Raw genomic sequence first — 14363 nt, forward strand, 5'->3', positions numbered from 1 at the left:
AAGGAGAAGAAGTGGTATTTCCAGCTTCTCTTTGATATCCTAGAGTCACTTTTTTAGATCTCTAGCTTGTTTTCACGGCTCATCAGGTGACTGTCTTCAGAACATCCCCCTCTTGCTGTTAGTCCTGATGTGCCTTGACAGGTAATTACCTGACAGACAGCACTTAACTTCTTCCTGTTTACAAAGTTCACTTATTTATTTCCTCCTTCTTTACGATGTGGTTTGACCTTCTGATTGAGGATTCCTCAGCTGCACCCTTTCCAGATGACTTGTCAGTTCAGGTTTTCTCCACTCATCTTCCACAATTTTGGTACAGAATTGATACTTACCTCTATCTTCAACGTTAAAATGCCTGATTTCACCTCTTTATTCTTTGCTTTGGCTTTCTTCAGCCTTCCTAGGTTTATAAAGCCACTCTTCTGTCCAGCTTATCCAAACACTTCATTTATAGAAGGAAATGTTGCCCAGTTTGAGAATTCCAGTAAAGCCAATTGAGATCTGTGAACTAAATTTCTTATTATTTTGTCTTTCAACAGATCAAAGGATTTGAAAAAGACTGTTGAGGACCCTGATACCCCTTGAGAAACACAGGTGTTAATGTCTCCTTTGGTTATAGGGCCAAAGAAAGAGAAGCATGAAGAGCAGTAAGGGAGAAAAGAAAGAAAAAGAGAAAAGAAAATGAAAGAGGGGAGGGAGTAAAAGGAAAGATTGACAAAAAGAAGAGAAGAAGAACAGAAAGAGAGATGGGAGATGGGGCGTTTTGACCCACACCTGTAATTTCCAGCCTCTGGGGGCCTGGGGTGGGTGGGTCCCTCCAAATCAGGAGCTGCTTACCAGCCTGAGCAAAAACAAAACCCCACCTCCACCAAATAGAGAAAAAAATGGCAGTATGTCACAGTGGGGACCTACCAATAGTGTCATCTGAAGGCCAAAGCCAGATCCCACCCTCAACTGGGGGAATCAAGGTTTCCCCAGCCAGGTCCAGTGCAGGCCTCAAGGCCTCAGGGTGAGGCTCTGTCCCGTGAATGGAATACAGATTGGCAAAGAATAAAATGATCAGAAAAAAAGAGAGGAGGGTGATAATAAAAATATATTAAAAAGATTGAAAGTAAAATTTTGTAAGATGTAAAAAAAGAGGGTATATCTTAGTTGTTACTTGGGAAATTTATATGGGAAAGATAAGAAAAGTGGAGGAATCTGTACAAAAAGAGAGAGAAAAAGAAAGCAACGGAGAGGAAAGAAGGAATACAAGGGGTAAAGAAACCATAGCAGAAACGAAGCCCTTATTATTGGAGAAAGTAAAAATGAAAAAATAAAAATACAATAAAACTAAACAAAACTAACAAATATGAAAGTAAACCCTAAGGAAAAGAACTGGGGGAAAAAAAGAATAACAGGAGCAGAAAAACTATAGCAAAAATAAAGCCATTACTATTGAAAAAAGAAACAATGAAAAATTAAAACTACAAAACAAAACAAACAAAACACTTGGGGTGAAAAGAATTGAAAAAAAAAATATATATATATAACAATATATTGCCGGGACAATAGGTGATGTTCTGGTGTTGATTGAGATGCTGATACGGCTGGGGAAGATGAGGGCTGGAAGCCACTACATAGTTTCCAAGGCTTCCCAGTTCCAGCTTCCTGATTTATTTTCCCTCAGTCCTCACAGGGTTCAGAGCCTGATGCTCTAGTCAGTCTACTTAGGAGCGAGCTGTTCCTCCCAGGCAGCTCTCTCAGAATGGTGGCACACTGCCAGCAGTCAAGCAACAGGAGCTTCGCTCTGCCTGGTAGCTCAGTGCCAGCCACAGGGTACTATTTAAGACCACTTGCTCCCCCAAAGAGTCTCCAGGTAGCTCCGGCAAGTACACAGGTCAAAAAATGTCTGCCCTACTGGTCCACTCTATCTGAAACCCACTGCTGCCCCAGCTGGGCTCTGCGGGCATGCAGGCATTTGCCTTCTGTTGGCTCCCGGAGTCTTTGGCTGTCTCTGTGCTCTCCCCTGAGGCAATCCTCCAGGCAGGGCTCCCCAGTCAGAGGTGGCTGGAGTCTTTTCTCCCCATCTCACCAGCTGCTGCAGGGGAGATGTCTTTAGACCACTGCCTGACTCTGCCTCCTGTCAGTGTATCTTTTATGATGCAATTTAAAAAAGTTTTAGGTATAAGAAAATAATACCCAAAATGCTTTAACGTGAGTGTTATTAACTTGAGGTTAATATCAATATTTATCTATGTTCTATTACTTACAGCTCTATTGAGGTATATTTTATATATGATATCCCGACTATATTTAGGCACACAATTTGATAAGTTTTGACATAAATATATGTGCAGAAATCCAACACTGTAATCAAGATAATGAAAGTGCCCTTCACCTACAAAAGTTTCCTTGTTCTTCTTTGAAATCCATCACTTGCTCTGACCCCTGGATAACCACTGATCTGGTTTTTGGCCTTTTATATGAAGGGAATCATACAGTAGGTATACTTTTCTCTATATACTTTCATTTCTAATGCTTTTGTGATTAATCTATGTTGTTAGATTATTAAAGTTTACTATTCTTTGTTTTAAAAAATGCCCAATTGCTTCTGGAAAAAAAAAATAGTTTCTACTTGGATTCACCTTGACTAGTTATCAACAGGATCTTCATTCCCTGATTGGACGTTGTCACTGATCTTTGCCCCTCCCAGAGGAGCCACCAGTTCTTTTATTTTTGCACTAACTACCCTGCACATACCTGCACTTATCATCATACCAGTGCTAGCTGCCCATATGGAGACCCTCAGACTTTCTTCCATTTTCTATGTTAGTTTTAAGTATGTGTGTGCGTCTTAGCTTCTTCCGTTTGTGTTCAGTTAAATTTGATTTCCTCTTCCAGAGACTGTATCTTTCAGGATCATACGTTGGTTGTTCTTTTTTTTTTTTTTTTTTTTTAACTAAATGATAGCTGTGTACATTAACACAATCAAGGGGGTACAGTGTGGTGTTTTCATATACAATTTGAAGTATTTTCATCAAACTGGTTAACATAGCCTTTATGTCATTTTATTAGTTATTGTGTTAAGACATTTATATTCTACTTTTAGAAAGATTCACTTGTACCCTTGTAAGATAAACCACAGAGGTGATCCCACCAATCACCCTCTCTCTACCCATCCACCCTCCTTCCCTCCCCTCCTGCTACCCCCTCCCCCTATTCTTAGGCTATAATTAGGTTATAGCTTTCACATGAAAGCTATAAATTAGTTTCATAGTAGGGCTGTACATTGTGTACTCTACATAGTAGAGTGTACATTGGATACTTTTTCTTCCATTCCTGTGATACTTTGCTAAGAAGAACATTTTCCAGCTCCATCCATGTAAACATGAAGGAGGTAAAGTCTCCATCTTTCTTTATGGATGCATAGTATTCCATGGTGTACATATACCACAGTTTGTTGATCCATTCGTGGATCGATGGGCACTAGGGCTTCTTCCATGACCTGGCTATTATGAATTGGGCTGCAATAAACATTCTGATACAAATATCTTTGTTGTAATATGGTTTTTGGTCTTCTGGATATATACCTAATAAAGGAATTGCAGGATCAAATGGCAGGTCTACTTTTAGTTCTCTAAATGTTCTCCAGACATCTTTCCAAAAGAAACATATTAGTTTGCATTCCCACCAGCAGTGTAGGAGTGTTCCCTTTTCTCCACATCCATGCCAACATCTCTGGTTTTGGGATTTTGTGATATGGGCTAATCTTACTGGAGTTAGGTGATATCTCAAAGTAGTTTTGATTTGCATTTCTCTGATGATTAAGAATGGTGAACATTTTTTCATATATCTGTAGGCCATGCACCTATCTTCTTTACAGAAATTTCTTTTCAAGTCCCTTGCCCAGCCTGAGATGGGATCACTTGATCTTTTCTTGCTAATATGTTTGAGTTCTCTATGGATTTTGGTTATTAAACCTTTGTCAGAGACATAACCTGCAAATATCTTCTCCCATTCTGAGGGCTTTCTGCTTGCTTTACTTACTGTGTTCTTGGCTGTGCAGAAGCTCTTTAGTTTGATCAGGTCCCAATAGTGTATTTTTGATGTTGCTTCAATTGCCCGGGATGTCCTCCTCATAAAATATTTGCCCAGGCCAATTTCTTCAAGTGTTTTCCCTACACTTTCTTCTAGTATTTTTATGGTTTCATGTTTTACATTTAAATCTTTAATCCAATGAGAGTCTATCTTAGTTAATGGTGAAAGGTGTGGGTCCAGTTTCAGTCTTCTATAGGTTGCCAACCAGTTCTCCCAGCACCATTTGTTAAATAGGGAATCTTCTCACCACTCAATGTTTTTAATTGGCTTGTCAAAGATCAGGTAACGGTAAGTAGCTGGATTCATCCCTTGGCTCTCTATTCTGTTCCATATATTTACCTCTCTTTTTTGTGCCAGTACCATGCTGTTTTAATCACTAATGATTTACAGTATAATCTGAGGTCTGGTAGCATGATTCCTCCTGCTTTGTTTTTATTCCTGAGTAATATCGTGGCTATTTGAGGTTTTTTCTGATTCAATATAAAATGAAGTATTATTTTTTCAAGATCTTTAAATTTGACAGTGGAGCTTTAATGGGGATTGCATTAAAATTATGTATTGCTTTGGATAATATGGACATTTTAACAATGTTGATTCTTCCCAGCCATGAGCATGGTATATTTTTCCATTTGTTAACATTGTCAGCTATTTCTTTTCTTAGAGTTTCACAGTTCTCTTTACAGACATCTTTCACATCCTTTGTTAGGTAAACTCCCAATATTTCATCTTCTTTGGCACCTCTGTGAACAGAATAGAGTCCTTTGCTGTTTTTTCAGCTTGGCTCCTGTTGGTATATATAAAGGCTACAAATTTATGAGTGTTGATTTTGTAACCTGAGATGCTGCTGTATTCTTTGATCACTTCTAAGAGTTTTGAAGTCGAATCCCTGGTGTTTTCCAGATCTACGATCATATCATCTCTGAAGAGTGAAAGTTTAATCTCTTCTGACCCTATATGGATGCCCTTGATTGCCTTTTCTTCCCTGATTGCGATGGCTAAAACTTCCATTACAATGTTAAAGAGCAATGGAGACAAGGTGCAACCTTGCCTGGTTCCTGATCTGAGTGGAAATAATTTCAATTTAACTCTATTCAATACAATATTGGCTGTGGGTTTGCTATAGATGGCCTCTATCAGTTTAAGAAATGTCCCTTCTATACCAATTTTCTTAACATTGGTTGTTCTTAGAGTAAACACTGAAGCTTTTCTTATCCTGTGGTTGATTCTGATACAAAAGAAATTACTTACCGATCGCAGGGTTCGATTTATCCAGAACATGGAGCACATCAGGATTTCCATCTTCTCTCAACATGGATGGAAATTTGATGGGATTTTGAGTGGATGCCAGGCTTACCTCTGGTGGGGAACACAAAATGTTCACAAATCATCGACTGCTCTGTAGCATGTGGTTCCTAGAGGGGGAGAAAGAAGTCATGAAGAAGAGGAAGAAGCGCCCCTGGTGGGGGTCAGGGGAACGACTTGTGTGGAGGCAGAAGAATCTGTCATTTTGAAGAATTGAAGGAACAAAGGTAGGAACAGGGTACTGGGCAGGAGGCAGGGGAGGTTTTCTGGAAGAAAAGGAGTTTGAACAAGGCAGTTAACAAACCCACAGTCACACTGGTGAAAACATAAAGAGGCAGGTGTCCAGGGCTGGAGCTGCAGTCACACTGATGCTGGCCTGGGCCAAGGGGCACATAATGGTTTCGGAGTCTAGTGGATTTATAGTTCTTTCCTCATCTTGGCAATGAGTAGGTTAACTCTGACCCCCACAGAGTTCCTAGAAATATTAAATTCCATTCAGTGTGTAAGGTACTCAGGTCTGATCCATCAAAGGGGACATCCAATACCAAGATTTACACAGATGAATGGGATCTTAAGCTCTCTTGCCTAACTTTAGTGGGTTTTTCAAACCTATAAATAATCTCCCCCACATTGAACTTCCTGCCAGGCCCCCATAGACCTAAACATAAAGCCCAGCCCTGTTTCTGTGATTTGCCCAGCATCACCCTCTGGAGACTGTTGGAGGGTTATCAATACCATTAAGGATGCCCAGGTGAAGGGACACTGGAATTTGCAGGCCAGAGCCTGAGTGTTAGTCATATCTAATATGCAGAAAGGAATTAACACAGCGGGCCTGAGACTGCTGACCTCAGAGAGGCTTACTTGCAAGATTGGCCTTTTGCTGGAAACTTGGATTTCTCAAGCATTCTCGACATTCCCAGAACTTACAAGAGTGGCTCACTGTGCTTAAACTGTCATACAAACATAATATAATTATAATTATAATACACAAATATAATTAGTGCTAGGCAACTCTTTTCCTTCAGAATGCCTGGAATTTTGGTACAGCTAGGCAGAAAGTGCCTACATGACCAACATCCAGTAAAAATTTTGGGTGCTGCGTTTTTCTAATGAGCTTCCCTGGCTCATACTATTCTGCATGTGTTGTTACAGTTTATTGCAGCCTTTGTGACTCTTGCAGGCTTGCATCTTGTTTCCTCCAGACTTCACCACACGCTAATTTTGCTTTGTGTCTTTTCGCTATAGTACATTATATCCATGAGTTTGGGCATATTCTGAGTGCTATGAGTTTTCCTAATGAACCTGACACAGAAGATATACTGTCCACCACCTCAGTAACCAACTCATGGAGGCCAACATCAGAGGTTCAGTAAGTGCCTATTCCTTCTTTTTCTCCCTTTATTCTTCTATGTCTTTTTTTCTCTCATGGGTCATTACTCATTTATTCATTGACAAACGTTTATTATGATCCCATCATTTTCCAGGCAATGTGCAGGGTAGGGGATGACCCCAGTGAGCCAGATTCTCTCCCTGATATCATAGTCCAGTGTCTAAAGTCATCTGTGTCTAATTCTGTCTATACATGAGGTCACTACAAAAGATTTGAAAGAGACTGCATTATGGGACATTGTTTCACTTCCAAGAAACACAGTTGATAATGTTCTGATTTACCTGTTTCTTGACATTTGTGGTTATCTTAAAACTTTCATACTAATCCACTTATCTGGGCTGGGTAGAGACATTGGAAACAAGGAAATTCTTGCCTCTCCTTAAGATGTATATCTGAGCCCCTGAATCTCCCAGAACAAATCTATGACCATATCCATAATTCCTAGGGTACTTCTGGAGGAAGAACTACCCATTGGCAGATACCAGCTCTCTATATTTATAAAGCCTCTTTATTTATAAAGATACAAGACTTGCTGCCTTAGTTTCTGGCCTAGAATGAAAAATCAAGCTAAAATCCCAACCCCACAACTCAGAGCAGTAACTTCAGGGAAGAGTGGCCTCAGTGAAGCACTAGCCATGAGACCCCAGAGCCACTTGACCTGGAGCAGAACCAGCGACTTGTGCTTCAGAGTTCACAACACAAGGTCAAGGCCTTGCTGCCCTGATTCCTGAGGTCTACATTCAGAGGACAGAGAACAGGGACTGGGAATGCTAATCTCTTAACCCTCAGCCAGGGTATCATAGAAACAAGCATAGAAACACACTGCCTGAGTCCGACTTTCAGGACATGGACCAGACTCTGAACTTAGAACTCAGGATCCAAAGTAAAAGCTTAGGTAAAGGTCCCAAGGTCAGCCCAGAAAAAGATTCCAAACCCAGAATTGACATCATGGAAGGAAAGGTAGAGAAGGGGAAAGACAGGCTGCTATGTGCATAATGCCTGGCACCCCGAGAAGTTCAAGAGACCTGTCTGGATTCAGGCTTTCAAATGTCATGATCTTAACCACACCTAGCATTTGCAATGCTTTTCTCTCTGCCTGAAATGCACCTCCTTGCATTTCTGTACTCCAGGACTCTTTCTCCTCCCTAGAGAGGCCTTCCCTGACCACACTGTCTTTGGATGAGCTCTCCGTTACTTTCTGTTTCAGCTTTACATTTATTTTCTTCGCAGCAGAACTTGTGTTAACGTGAATTTGTGTACTCTTTCCCCATTATGTTGTGAAGTCAAAAGGCAGTCATGTTTTCCTTTGTTTCCCAGGCTCTGTCTCAGAGCCTGACACAGTAATTTCCAGGAGGCAATTTGTAGAATGAGCGGACGGGGTGGGAACGTGTCATCATCTCTCAGCACATGCCTCAGCCCACTGCAATTCTAAACGTGGCCAGAAGATGGCAGAGCTGACTCACACTTCTCAGTGGGACAGAGCAAAGTTCGTGCTTCCCTCAAGTTTTCTGAAGCCCTCATCCCTTGCTGTTCTCTCAGTAACAAGGTTTGCTGGGTCTCCCTCGTGGAGGAGGCTTTCCCAGTTAGCACTCCTGACGAATGTGTCATTGCTAAATGCTCTGCCATTTTTAAAGCTGAATGACTGAGCCCTTGACTGAGTCACATCACTCAGGTCAGGATGGAGTGGGATCAGACGTGTGTACATCTCCTGTCCTTGACACCCCCTCCTCTCACTTGGGGTCTAGCAGCTCAGAATTCAGCTGGAGATGGGAGGGAGGGCACAGCTGGTGTCTGCCTCTACCAGCCAAGTGAAACCAGTCTCTCCTTGGCCCTTTCTCCAGGGAACATCTTCTTCAACCTGTCCCCAGCTGCAGGCCACTGGGCAGTTCACTTTCCTCCTGGGCCTCTACCTTCCTATCCAGGACCGCCCCAGCTGTACCCCCGACATCCTACACTATGGAGATGGTTGTGGGATTGATTGAGGTCACCCTGACCTAAGAGGACTGAACTGGGGCCAGAAAAACGAGGTCCAGCAGCCTCAGGTCCAGGAGGTCCTGGCCTGTGAGTCCAGGCCAGCGGACTCCCGGATGGTGTATCTGCAGACACAGGACACACGCGGGCCATTTGTAGATTCATTTTGTATGCGGAAACGTGCACGTGCCTACGTGCCAGATATCAAAGGTCTCAGCTCCAAAGTCATTCTTCAATATATCCTCAGTGAAAAGGACAGAATTCCTTCCAGTGGTTCTCAACCTTCCTTTGCAGCGAACTTTTCATACAGTCCAAAGGGGTCGTGACCCACAGGCTGAGAACCGCTGCTCGGACCTGTTTTCCGATTGAACATGGTGCTAAGCTTTTTCATAGAGGGCGCTAGAGAGATGTAGTAAGAAAAGGGGGCTCCAGCAGTTTCTGGACGACCTTGCTTTGTGGGCACGAGCACCTCCTGTGGAGCCCTGGCCCGGACACGCCGTGTTGCATCATCTTAGAGCTTGCCCCTGAGGCTGGGCCTCCCCACGACCTTCCTGCAGCCTTCACAGAAGAGAAGACAGTGATTGCTTACGATTGATCGATGGGTAGTCGCCTTTCCGCAGGTGTGTCTCCTTCCTCCATCCTCCAGAGGCAAAGGCCCCCCAGACCAAGACTCTGCCCCCCAGGCCTCCTACTGCCCCCTCCCACCCCCTCCCGCGCAGCCTGCCTGTTCAGGCTGTGCTCTTGGGTGGTGATTCCTGCTCCACCTACGATCACAGAAGAGCTCCAGCAAACCAGAGCAGTTCTCTGCCATTCAGTGAGTTCAACGACACCTTCTCTAATGAGGTTTGAACCACCATAGAGAATTCCATAGAGTATTTTCCTATAAGCCATAGTTACTTTTTAAGCATAGTTTACTAATTTCTTTATATTAAGCTTCTCCTACATAGATCACTGTGTGACGTCTGTCTCCTAATTGGCTCCAAAGCACTGAACTGATTCATAGCTGCAAAGTCACAGGTGCATTCATTTAATCACAGGTGTAGACACAGAATTTAAAGAAAGGCACAGACTCATAGTCAGGTCCCCCTCCCCCCAGGATGTGCTCACAAGTGCATACACGTGCACACGCTTGGATACATAAAGGGTGAATTTGGTTCCAAGTGTATAGTGTGGGATTTTAAGTAATTAAATTAATGCTGCAATTGATCCATTAGTGCAACAGCTGAGCGCTTTTTATGTCTCCAAGAAGACACGAAGGGGCAGGGATGGCATCAGGAAGCCTGTCTTATGACATCAGATGCTCCCTGGGGACATTCATGACTTTGTCCTCTGAAGGAGTCATCCTTGTTCCCTGCTGAACACAAAACTGATCACAAGAATCAAAAATGAACCAATGTTGGGAAAAAGAGTCTTTCTGCTTAATTCCCTACATTTCTGCACCTCCCTAATGCCTTAATTTTTAACTGTCACAGGGAGCGGTATTGGTGATCTAATTGGTTAGAGCCCAGGCATTATCCAGCCATGGCTTGGGATGAGCCTAGAAAGGTGAGTAGTGCCAGATCCAGGAGCTATTGTCTCTGTCCCTCTGCTCCTGCTGGCTGGGATCTGTGTCACTGAGTTGCTTTGTGGGCATAGGAAGCAGGCGCATAATCTACTCACCTCAGTTTTCTGTGCCAGAAAGCCTCGCGTTTTTGTTGCTAATACTCTGAAACTCGTGCTTCTAGCCCTCACTTTCCAGCTTCCCAAACCCAGGAGAGTCCCCGATTCTGCTCTTCCACTTCCCCAGAGTGTTTTCCAGCTGTAGCCACCTGGGACTCACACTTCTATGTGATTTATTATTTCAGTGGTTTTACTGTTCAATTTAATATTTCTACTTCAGCGCTCTCTACCACCTCTTGCCTTGGTATACGGGCAATGTCTTGTTTCATTATGGACACAACTTAGGCTCACTTTGAACCACCAGTAGCCTTTTCTGCTGATTTTGCACGACTTAGTATGTGTTTCTGGTTCTGATCTGTCAGCTGTGGTGTGTGTACCCATCCCAACCCTTTCCTTAACACCGAGGCACCCTCCTTCCTTCACATGGTGTTACCTTTCTGACTGGTACCTCGGCCAGGTCCTGCTCTGGGTCCCCCCTGGAGACCCAAAGTACTGGCAGAGAATGAGCTTGGACAAGGAGCATCTGTGGCCCTAGAGAACCATGAATGAGGGACACCCAACAGGAAACTTGGTTTTTCTTTAAAGAGAAACAGCCCCAGAGGAAAGTGTTCTCTGGTGGGAGGAAAACACCAGGCCTGTGGAATGAAGGGGTCAGGGGAAAGATATGGGAAGCAAATGTGTAAAGGGCCCATGTGTTATGATTTCTGTAGCAAATGAGCTGGTCATTGTCCTAAACTCCAAAACTCCAAACTTCCTTTTACTGCAGCCACCCTGTGCTCAGGACTGTGCCACAAGCAAGTGTGGTCCCCATCATGTGGATGGAGATGACACCTTCTGGATATGACTGGCTGTACCCCCACCACGTCATAGGCCCTTAGGGGCCTATGAGTCCCCTGGTCATAACTTGCAAGATGCTTTGAGAATGGGTATGTATCTTTGTTAAAAAGAAGACACATGGCATTTTTATATCCTTAAAGACTTTATGAGCGAAAATGAGCAAAGAATAAATAGAATGAGTGATGGTACAGGATGGAAAGTGTGGGAAGGTATGGCAGTGGAGTTACAAAGGACACTGCTGACAAAGCAGTCCGACAGCTGTGAGCTCCCTGGAGCACGTGGTGCCCCCTGCAGACCATAAGCAGTTCTACAGAAAAGTAATTTCAAACAAACTCACTCTGTGGAGAGGCACAAAATCATTTCAAAATATTATCCACACACAGACAAAAGGGTTGGTCCACGAACCAAAAAAAAAAAAAAAGAAAGAAAAACATGCCCTTTTCCTGTTTAGTCTGAAATGCTCCCCCTCCTTTACAAAGCACAGCTTTGCCTCGCTCTGTCCTACTCATCACCTAAAAAGAAATTATGGAGACAATCATAGACTTGCCCATCACCTTGATGACACCCCGTCCAGAACACACTCCTCTTCCTTAAGCCTTCTCCCCAACTCACACAAAAATCAACCCCCTAAAACTCCCCTCCTGACAACCTGTTGCTGAGAAGTTTTATCTTGCACTGTTTATTGTGCTTTATACCTCTGCACTGACAAATAGGAAAAAGAAAACTAAAAATTAAAAAAAAATCCTTCTTTGATTATAAGCATGTTCCTGATGGTCTTTGGTTGGGGGAAGGTGATACTCCCCTTCATTGCCTTTATTCTACACAAATCATCCCAGTGGGAAAAGGAATGGGGTTCAGAAATCTTATTTTATAGATGCACAAACTGGGAGTCAGCCAGAAGACGGGATTTATGTAAACTCACATTCATGAATCAAAACAAAGCCTCTGCTAACAGAGCTCGAGCTCCCAGATAGATCCACTCAGGGACACTGCTTCCACAGGTAAAAAGATTATCGTTCTGCAGGAATGCCCCATCTTAAACAAGCTGTCGTGGTGAGCTAGTGTCATGCACTCTGAGTGTGGACAGCAGAGGGCACACCAGTCCACAGCCAAGGCACTGGTGCCTCTTCCACAGAAGGGGAAACTGAGAATATGAACTTGGCCAAGGTCACACAGCTGGGAAGAGGCAGAGCTGAGATTCCAGTCCGGGCTGTAAGAGAAGAGGTGGTAGGGGTACAGCCAGTCCTCCTTCTGGTCTCAGAGTCACTGGTCTCTGCAGCCTCTTGGGGTGAGGTACATTTCTGGAGGGGCTGCCAGAGTGAAGGCAGTGAAGCCCCAAGTCCAGACACATGTACACAGAGGCTTTCACTACGGAGTAGAGTACAGAGTCAGGCTAACGTGTTTGGAGAGGAGCATCTTATGGTGGGAAAGGCCTGCCAGACACTGCGGAGCAGGAAGGTGCCTATACTGGGCAGCACTAAGATTGGCAGCTCAACTGTTGGATTGACTTTCCACACCCAGTTCCAAGACAAGTCAGGGTCTGGAGGGCAGTTCCCTGATTTCCAGTACTTTAAGTATACAATAAAAGCAAGGCCTGAGATCAAAGCCAGCACATCCAGTGATATGGCGTCAGCTACCACACCCCACCTCTTGCCACTAGAGCCAGTTGCTGCTGGCTGCTAAAGAGTAGGGAATAAAGGTGAACAAGTTGCCTGCTGCCTTTTTTGGGCCCTGGCTCTCCCAATATTCATCACCTGCTTTAGGCACGTGGTTCTGTATTACCCTGAACATTTTTCCAGGCACAAGGAATAGGGCAGCTGGAGATGGGGATGCCAGCCCCTCTGTAAGCCAAGGAGAGTCCAGCTGGAAGGGGCCTGGAAGGACATCTCACCACATGCCTTCTGGTGTTTGAAGGCCTCACATCAGTGCCACCACATGGCCTTGCAGCCTCTGTGTGACACTCTCGTGACAGCCTCCCTCAACACCCCACGCTAACACAGCATTTCCCAGATAGCTCTACTAGAAATATAGCTGAAGACTGAATGACTTGTGCCCCATAAAAACGTTATTCCATTCCTTCTAGATCCCCACTGAGCACTAGAACATGGATCAAGCCATTTACCCACACAATACCCATTATCTTCACTGCCAACTGCCATTCCTTTGCCTTTGTTTTCTACCTCAATCAAGTGGCCCCAAGATATTCACATCACAAACTCATGTACCCATCAAAACTCCTCATGACTCTAACCAATTCCCAAGCTCAGTTAATTGTAACTCCTAGATGTGTCTCAGGTGAATCTACTTTCTTGACCGAGTCCATTACCCTAATGTAAGCCATCGTCATCTGCCACTTAGATAATGGCAAATGCTTCCCTGCAGATTTTTCAGTCTCCCTCTACAGTGCAGTCAGAACAAGCCTTGAAAATTCAGATGTGATCATCTCTCCTTTACTGGAGTTCCTGGTGATCCTTGGGAGGTTGCCCCAAGTCATTAGCACAGTTCATAAGTCCCATTAACAACCATCTGGTGCCTCATCTCTCACAATGCAGATCTCACGCTGTGTAAGTCCAGACAGACTGAGTAGCATTATCACGGAGGCCTGGCCTAATCGGTCTCACTTTCAAACCATTGTACAGACCATTCACATGGTGAAGCTGAGACAAAGTTCTGAGGGAGCAAGGGTCGTCTTTGGAACACCCACAGCTTCCTTGACATCCCTTGTGGAAGCTTTCTCTTTTGAAGTAATTATAATCTCACGTAGATGTTGAAAAAATGATAAAGTTCCTCTGTACTTTTCAGCCACTATTTACCAAAGATAGGATTTAAGATGCCACAGTACAAGTTTCGAAATTTACATTGGGAATCACAACAATAAGATACAGGTGTTTGTATTTAACTGTTCTTTACCTGCATTCTTTTCTTTCTTGATGTCTAGTCGTATGAAATGTTATCACAATCATATGTTTGTGTAATTACCACAATGAGGAAATATAGAACTGTTTCCTTATCCACAATAAAACTTCCTCATGCTACACCTTTATAGTTAGACTGTCCCTATAACTCTGCCAACCAGTGATCTTTCACTATGACTGTGATCTTGTCATTTCAGGAAAGTTATATTAAA

The sequence above is a fragment of the Otolemur garnettii genome, unplaced genomic scaffold (assembly GCF_000181295.1).
Source record: "Otolemur garnettii isolate 467f Iridium unplaced genomic scaffold, OtoGar3 scaffold00008, whole genome shotgun sequence".
NCBI classification, from domain to species: Eukaryota; Metazoa; Chordata; class Mammalia; order Primates; family Galagidae; genus Otolemur; species Otolemur garnettii.